The sequence below is a fragment of the Arachis ipaensis genome, chromosome B02 (genome assembly GCF_000816755.2).
Source record: "Arachis ipaensis cultivar K30076 chromosome B02, Araip1.1, whole genome shotgun sequence".
In the NCBI taxonomy this organism is placed as follows: Eukaryota; Viridiplantae; Streptophyta; class Magnoliopsida; order Fabales; family Fabaceae; genus Arachis; species Arachis ipaensis.
Genome location: NC_029786.2, coordinates 75163603 through 75172899, shown reverse-complemented (window position 1 = coordinate 75172899; position 9297 = coordinate 75163603). Strand labels below are relative to the sequence as shown.

The 9297-nt window shown below is 35.1% G+C and overlaps 1 pseudogene; it reads left to right on the top strand.

Annotated features, from left to right (window-relative positions):
- LOC107627375 lies at positions 5260-9297 on the top strand (annotated as a pseudogene).

Below are 9297 nucleotides of genomic sequence, written 5' to 3'. Positions count from 1 at the left end.
AGTTAAGAGTAAGAGAGAGTTGTGTAGTGGTTGGACACATCACTCTAAGTTCATGATGGTTGCATGCTCAAAGTTGAATGGCAATGGTTGGTGTAAAACCAAATTGCATGGGTCTAGGAGAATGTTTGGATGCTCGATTGAGAATTCTAAGGTCATGCCACCCAATTGGAATTGTGATGATCAACTTGAAGATGGGTGTCAAAACAAAGTGTGGGATCCCGGATCGCACAAGGAGAATCAAATTTGGGAGCCCATGGTTTGTGTGGAACTCCATTAAGGCTTGGAGTTATCATCTTTGAAGACTAAAGCTTATTGGAGATTCAAGCATTGGTGGATGTTTAAGGATAGCTTCAAGCACAAGCCACCTTAAGAGGAGCTCCCCATAAGTCCAACTTAAGGACAATAAACAAAAGTGCTAGGTGGGAGACACCCCACCATGGTAATATCTTTTTATTTTCTCTTTTGTAAATATTGGTAGAATTAGTTTAAATTCATATTTAGAGTAGTTTGTTGAGTCTATTTGGTAGTCTAATATGTTAAATAAGGTTTTATGGTATTTGGGTAGCTGTTTGGAGGTTTGGAATGCTTGGATTGGTGTAAAAACTTGGAAAAATTTTGAAAAACAGAGCACCAACCCGCGCGTGCGCGCACCTGGCGCGTACGCGCGCCTCAAGCATTTTCGATAATCCACGCGGACGCGCCATGTATGCGTACGCGTGGATGCAAAGATTTCACCTCCAAGCCAAATTCCAGAGAGTTGTGCCTAACTTGCGCCTACTTTGTGCGCAAGGCATAAACCAACTCGCGTGTGCGCGCATCTGGCACGTACGCGTCCATGGGCCAACCTGAGAATCGACGCATGGGCGTGCATGACGCGTCCGCGCTGGTTCTAAAAAAAAGAAAAGAAAAAAATTTCTCTTTTCTTCCATCTTCTTTTATTGCATTTGCTTATTTTCATTCATTGTATTTTAATCTTGTTTTTATAGCTTTGTCTTATTTTCTTTTCTGAGTTTCTTATGTTAATAATGGTGTTGAGTGCTCTTACTCAAATGTTGAGAATTTTTTGGTTAATCTTGGTGCTTCTAGACTTGTTTGATATTGTTGGGTGATGAAACTTTTAAATCAATGCTTAATCTTGTATGACTCTTATATCCTTTGTGCATTGATATGAGCTTACATGTCTTTCAGAACCCACTCTTTCTTGTTTGAACTTGATGCTTTTGAGTGATCTTCATGCTTTAACTTATTCTTGCATCAAGTATCAGTTAATATGCCCTTTGCCTATATTTCTCTCTCACTTACATGCGTAGCTAACATGTAATGAGAACCTTACTCTTATTTGGCATTAGCCCCGCCTATGTTCTACTTGCTCTGATATCTTTGATATAGGCTTAATTATCCTTCTTTCTCTTTCCTTTTAGGTTGGCCACCAAGAAGGAAAGGAATGGAAAGACTTCTAAATGGGGTAACAAACAAGTTCTTCCGCACAACCTTTTGAAGAAACTCATCAATTGTAGCAACCCGTCCACCTTGCTCTTCTTTGGATACACCGAGGACGGTGCAAATTTCAAAGTGTGGGGAGGTCGTCCGACCGATCTCCATGGGTAACAACTTCCTTTTTCAACACCAATTTTTAATTTTTGTCTTTGTTAGATTAGTTGTTGCATTGCATGATAGATTGCATGTTAGTTATAATTTGTATATATTTTTACCACTTCCTTTTTATGTTAGGACTACTTGGTTAGGGTGATGATTTCTTTTCCAAGAAACTGTTTTTAGAGTACCCTACCAATTTGAAAATTTTTTTTTGTGATGAACTTGCTTGAAGAATTTATTTTGGAACATGGTTTTTGAGTTAAGAACACAAGCATGTGAGTTTTGAGCCTAATTGTGTGGTTACATCTTATAACCACTTATTTTCATTCTTGTGTGCATTGTTCTCTTTCTATGATTGTAATCTTTGATTTGTTTGATTCTTTATGTCTATTATTCCATGTATATGTGCATTTATATGATTGAGGGCATCATTTCATTTATCTCACTCACCCAAATAGCCTACCTTTCATCAACCATTGTTAGCCAATCTTGAGCCTAATTAATTCCTATTGTTCTTAATATTAGCACATCACTACCCCTAAGTGAAAAACAATAAATATCCCTTAATTTGGATCTTTGATTAGCTTAGGCTAGTGAGAGTATTTATCATTTGGATATGGGAAACTTGGGACATTGGTTGAGGTAAAAGTGTAATTTTTATTTTTGTTGAAAATATTGGGAATTGGGTACATGCTTATGCATTAATTATGTAAAACCATATGCATTGATACATTTGTATATACTAAAAAAATGATAAAGAAAAAAAATAGAAAAAAAAAAGAGAAAAAGAAATAAAAAGGGGACAAAAATGCCCCGAAGTAAAGTTCAATAAAAATCAATGCATATGGAATGTGAATTAAAGAGAATGCATGAGTATGTGAAAAAGTGGGAATCATGGGTAGCTAGGTTGTGTATTAGAATTGTATAGGTTGTTACATGTGTTAGGTGAGAGCTTAGGCTAATCAAAGATACAAATTTCAAGCTCACTTGACCATATGCACCCTACCTTTACCCTAGCCCCATTACAACCTATGACTAAGTCCTCATGATGAATGTATGCATGCATTGAATAACTGTTGATTGTTAGAAGAAAAAAAATCTTGGAAAGCATGAGTAGAAGAGAATTGAGTGAATCGACCCTATACACTTGAGCGACTAGAGCGGATACACTTCCGATGAGGGTTCGATGCTCAATTCCTTATTCCCAGCTTTCATAAGCTTTTCTTCTTGCAAGTCTATTTGTGCTTCATTTTGATATTCAAATTGGTAGAGTTGTGAGTCGTCATATGACCTTTACCCTACTTGCTTATATATGTTCTTGGAGATTGATTTGCTTTTGACCAAGTAGATAGATTCATATTGCATTTAGTTGCATGCATGTAGATAGGTGCATATAGTTTATTTGCATTGAATAAATGTTCATACCCTTTTCTTGTCCTTCTTTATTCTTAGCATGAGGACATGCTTGGTTTAAGTGTGGGGAGATTTGATAAACTCCGATTTTGTGGTTTATCTTGTGCTTATTTTGGGAAATTTTATCACCTTTTCTCACATTTATTCAATGAAATAGCATGGTTTTGCAATTCTCCCTTGATTTGTGCTTAAATGTGAAAACATGCTTTTTAGGCCTTAATTTTGCCAATTTTAACTCACTTTAATTCCATTCGATGCCTTGATGTATTTGTTGAGTGATTTTAGGTTCATAAAGCAAGTATTGGATGGAAGAAGTGAAGAGAAAAGCATGCAAATTGGGAGAACTCATGAAGAAATGAAGGAACCGTAAAGTTGTCAAGCCCGACCTCTTTGCACTTAATCGACCATAACTTGAGCTACAGAGGTCCAAATGAGGCAGTTCTAGTTGCGTTGGAAAGCTAACATCCGGGGCTTCGCAATGATATAAAATTAGCCATATGTTGCTTCACGTTCAGGGGCGCGCATGCGCCATATACGCGTGCACGCCGATGCTACTCGTGGCCCACTAAAGTGAAATCGCCCCCAGGGATTTTTGAAGCATTTTGGGTCCAATCCAACTCATTTCTGATGCTATTGAACCCAAGGATTGAAGGGGGAATGAACCAAGTAGTCATAGTTTAGTTTTCATCATGTTTTAGGTAGCATTCTAGAGAGAGAAGCTCTCTCTTCTCTCTAGAAATTAGGGCAGTTTAGGTTTAATTTTCTTAAATCCACTTTTAATTCTTGTTTTGATTTAGTTCTTCCTTTTAATTTCTTGTTATTACATCTCTATTCTTCTAGCTTTACTTGTCATTTCCTTTATTTTGCCATTTTTATGTTTATGAACAATTGTTGGATCTTGATTTCTCTTAATGCAATTTTATATTTCCATGTCTTTTTTATGTTGATATTGATTGTTATTATTGATTTCTTGCTTATGTTAGTTATGGGTTTCCTTAATTCTTGCATTTTATGATGCTTACTTTCCTTGCACGCTAAGTGTTTGTTAAAATATTTGGTTGGACTTTAGAGTAGATTTTAAGCATTCTTGGCTTGGAAAGAGTAATTTGGCAATCTTGAGTCATGAAAATCCAACTTATGTTGGTGATCTAGAGTTAGCTAATATTGTTTCCATTGACGCTAATCTTTTGCTAATTTAATTAGTAAGTTGATTAGGACTTTTGGATTGAGATTAGCTAGTCTTATTAGACTTTCTCTCATGGAAGATAATATAATACCTTCTTCCAATGTTGGAGATGACGTAATAAGATAAATTCTTGTTATTATTGTGGTATGATTGATTAGTCTTGTTTGACTTTCTCCCTATTTGTTGGAGTTGACTAAATAAGATGAATTGATCATTGTATGACTAGGATAGGAAGCCTATGATCTCAATTCTTGCCATGAATGTCTCTCTTTATTAATTGCTTTCTTTAATTGCTCTCTTTACTTTTCTTGCACATTTATTTTATTGTCCTCTTATCAAAATCAAACCCCCTTGCATTTTCATAGCCAATAATTGATCACTTCATTGCAATTCCTTGTGAGACGACCCGGAGTTTAAATACTCCGGTTAATTTTCATTTGGGGTTTGTACATGTGACAACCTAAATTTTTGTATGAAAGGATTATTGATTGGTTTGGAAACTACACTTTACAACGAGAATTCATTTTTTTGAGGAAATTCTAAACCGTCAAGAATTCTTATCATCAGTATGTTTCATAGATCCTAATATATTCTAACAAAAGCTATTATCTATAGAGGATTTTCAACACCAGTGATTCTTGAATATTTAATTCCACACTGCATGGCAGCATTTCCCTTCTCTATATATACGACGATGTTACGTAGAGTTAGAATCGCACTTGAGAGAAACAGAACCCACCATTTGTCATTCCTCGCTAAGGCGGGTGCGGTTCCCTCCTTCTCACTTTTGAGATCCACATTCCACACTCAAACAGAATCCAACTGTCAACATCCAACTCCCCAAACCACACCAACCCTTCCTCAAATTCAATCCTTCATTCCCTTTTGGCCCTTTTTTCCTTTTGTTTCTCCTGTCTATTCTTTTACACTTCTATTATTCCTTCGTATTATTCTGTCCATGCGCAAACTGCCTAACTCAATAACCCCCCTCTTTTTGTTCTCGTCGTTTTATTTATCTCCTTCCTTCTTTTTTCTGTCTCTTGTGGGATTTTGTGGTGTTTTCAATGAACTGTTTGGATGATGGTCGTTTCGATGGTGAGCTTGGAAATGGAGTGAGTAGTGGGTTTGGTGAAGTAGATTTTGGAGATGGATCTACTTCCATTGATGATGCCGTGAAGGTTTTGCTTCAGGGTCTTGGGGAAGATATAAACAGGGAAGGTATTAGAAAAACACCGTTTCGTGTTGCCAAGGCACTTCGTGAAGGAACCAGAGGTGAACTTTTCTCCATAACTTTCTTCACTAGCATGCTTTTTAACTTAATATTTGGTTTTAGTTATAGGTATCATTAGAAAACTATCAACCAAAAAAAAAATAAATCTGTTATTCCTTAAAGGAACCTTGCAAGTATTTTACAAACTGTGTCTTTTGCTACATGAAATGGATAAAATTTAAGGAAGTGACTTGAGGATAAATACTACAAAATACTAATTAATGCGTAAGATGATCTCGTCTTTTATCTCGATATTTTCTTTTTTCAAAAAGAAAACCATAGTGAGAATTTACTATAGATTTTTGTCTGTTCATGTACTTAATCCCATTGAGGCAATTATTGGATGCATTTGTCGTTTTGCTCCTTTTCTATGCATTTGTGTGATAGGGACATATGGAAGACTTTTTCTATCAGAGTATACATTATTTATGGATTTTTTTAAATAAATAAAATATTTATTTACCAAAATAAACAATTTGTAGCGTTTTGACCAAAATCATCAGATTTCTTATTTTGTTTACACGGTAAATGAGATAAGGACACATAGAAATAAAGTGTATATATCATTTACAGTGTAAACGAGATACGTGAATAATTATAACGTTTACACTGTAAAGGATATACGTAAAGACAAATTTTTAATAGCTATAAAAGGATGTGCAACTCTTTGTATTCTCCACAAATATTTTACTACTTCTTTTCTACCTATTTCTTCTGAAAATAAGTCAAAATGTCTAGTAGTAGTGGATATTTGGTTGTAAGTGTGTATCCGAATTGTCGTATGAGAAATAGTGATAATAGAGTGATATTTGAGTGTGAGAATTCTATTCTGTTGTATACCCAGCAATAAGTTCTTTATCTGATGTGAAGAGTCTGATATTGAGTAGCATCGGTGGAAGTGGGATTAAATAGATCGGAAAGGTAGGGTATAGGTTGCTAGCACAGATGGAAAATGGAATTTTTCGGTTTCGTCTGTTTTGACTCCATGGCGACGAGTATGTGCGCCTGATATTGGACATCCATAGGAGAATCATGGCGAAATAAGTGATGAAGCTTTCTGCGGAGATTGGTGACGTCGGTGGCGGCGGATCTGGCTTGGTAGACTTCGTCCAGGATGACCCACTTCTCACACCCAAACCGCTGCACGTTGCTAGTCCAATGGAAGACATGGACGTTGCTAGTCCATTCGAGGAGTATGTTGCGAATAGATAGAAGAGCAGTTCTTCTGAGGATGATGATGAGGAGGAGTTTGTACTAGAGACCCTGGTTGAGGCATCACATCGATATCTTCTGCCTGCCCCAAACTCAATTCCGGCCTTGTCATCCATACCCACTCACTACGTTACGTTGGATCTGGATGCAATGCAAGAGAATAATCAATTTTCCAACATGGATGAACATGATTACAACTTAGACGGTGGTGTGGACGAGGAGAAGAATCCACTACACTACTGACAGACCAGATTTCGTAATGAGATGGATGAGGGCGAAAACTAAAAAAAAGATGTGGTCTATGCAGACAAACCGGTCATATCCGAAGAGGTTGTCCAAATCAGCAGACAGACGAGGCTTAGTTTATGGTCGTTACTTTGTACGTGTTTGGTTTCGGGTTTAGGGTTTATGTTTGCATAGTTCATGTGTTTATGTGGTACAAGTCTCACACTCTCAGGTACAAGACAATGGAGTCCGGTGGTGGGAATGACTCACTCTTCTGGGAAGAAGTAAGTGAGACCTCTGATAAATAATAAAAAAAATTGAATCAAGAATACATAAACCTATAAAACTATAAGAATTTTAACTTAAAATATTTTATTAACAAACATTAAATAACGAATTAATTTTAAACTATTTTAACAAATAACTACAAACATTTAAATTATAAATTTATTTAAATAATGAAAATATTTAGTAAAATAATTAAGTTAGATTAAGTGAAAATATTTATTTAAATAACCAACAAGTAAACCATAAACTTAATAACTTAGTTTAAGTAACAAAAAATTTAAGGAAAAAATCATTTACTCAAATATTTAGTAAATAGAAACATAAACATTTTGCTACTTAATTAAGTTTATTAAAAATTGTTAATAATCTAAATTAATAACTAAATTAATAAACATATGATTAATATTATGATGTATGGACATGGACAAGGATACGGACACGGGACATGACACGACACGGGACACGCCGACATGCGAATTTTAAAATCTTATAAGACACAGGGACACGCATACATATAAAATATAAAGTAATTTTTAGATAAATTGTAATGATATTTTGATATTTTATTGATATTAGAATATAAATTAATTTTTTAATTATTTTTAATATCTATTTTAATTATATCAAGTATTTAAAATATTTTTTATTTTAATAAATAATAATATATACTATATGTAAATTTATTTCAAGAATATATATTAAGAATAAGACTGGACACGCTAACACGTGATGGTATTTAGGTGTGTCCAAGTGTGTCTGGAGAAGAATTTTTTATTTTTTATTAAGACACGGTTGGAACACAGCAGACACGTATGTTAGACAAGTATCTATGAGTGTCGTGTCCGAAATGTATTCGACATGCAGACATGGTAACTCAGTGAAGTGTCTATACTTCATAGCTTAATAATAACTTAGATTAAAAAAAAAACTAAACAAACATTTAACTAACAAATTCATTTTAAAGTATGCCTAACATCATACCCTAGCATTTAAACCATTCCTAAACTATATATTCATTCGCCTAACATATACTACATACTACCTCTATAAAAGTATCCTAAGTATGACAACAAATCTATGCTTTAACATAAACATAAAACGAAAAACAACACCAATCTCAAAATCGCCTGCCCCGACAATGTGTCAAGTCGCGTTCAGTCTATTAATATCTGCAACATGATTATCAGTGCGCGTCATATTTTTTAAGTAATTCGAAAATATGATTAGAAAAGGGTAAAAGCAGGAGAAAAAGTCAAGAAACGGAAGTGAAAAGTTCTTAATGGATGCTACGGATGAAATGCATATATATAGGCCTCTTCTATTTTTATCTCCTTTACACTGTAAACGAGATAAGGGCTTTACACCATACGTGTACAAACGTTATATGGCCATGTCGTCTCGTGTCTTATCTCGTTTACAGTGTAAACGAGATACGTGTAAGGTAAGAGATCCAACGCATTTTGGTTAAAATGCTATAAATTGTTTATTTTGGTAAATAAAATATTTATTTTATTTCTTTAAAAAAATCCATTGTTTTATTCGTTCTGCACTAAAACGGTTTTGTTCCTTCATTTTTGGCTCCTTTCCCAACTGCTTTACAATTTTCCATTTTCTACTTAATTATTCATGAATACTACTTAAAAAAGAAAGTAAATAACCATAATTTCTTGAATGCTACTCTTTCTAATCATAAGGTGATCTTGTAGGTTACAAACAAAAGGTGAAGGACATTGTTCAAGATGCACTGTTCCCTGAAGCTGGTTTGGATAATAAAGTTGGTCATGCCGGGGGAGCAGGCGGACTAGTGATTGTCCAAGATCTTGACCATTTTTTCTATTGTGAATCCTGCTTGCTTCCATTCCAAGTTAAATGTCACGTCGGTTATGTCCCTTCTGGACAAAGAATTCTTGGTTTAAGCAAATTCTGTCGTGTTGCTGGCATATTTGCAAAACGGCTCCAAAAGCCTCAGCGTCTGGTAGATGAGATTTGTTCTGCTTTGCATTAGCAGATACAGCCTGCAGGTGTTGCTGTTGTACTTGCATGTACTCATGTCCACTTTCCAGACGTAGAGTTGCACATTCTTGACCAAACCACCAAGGATGGTTAA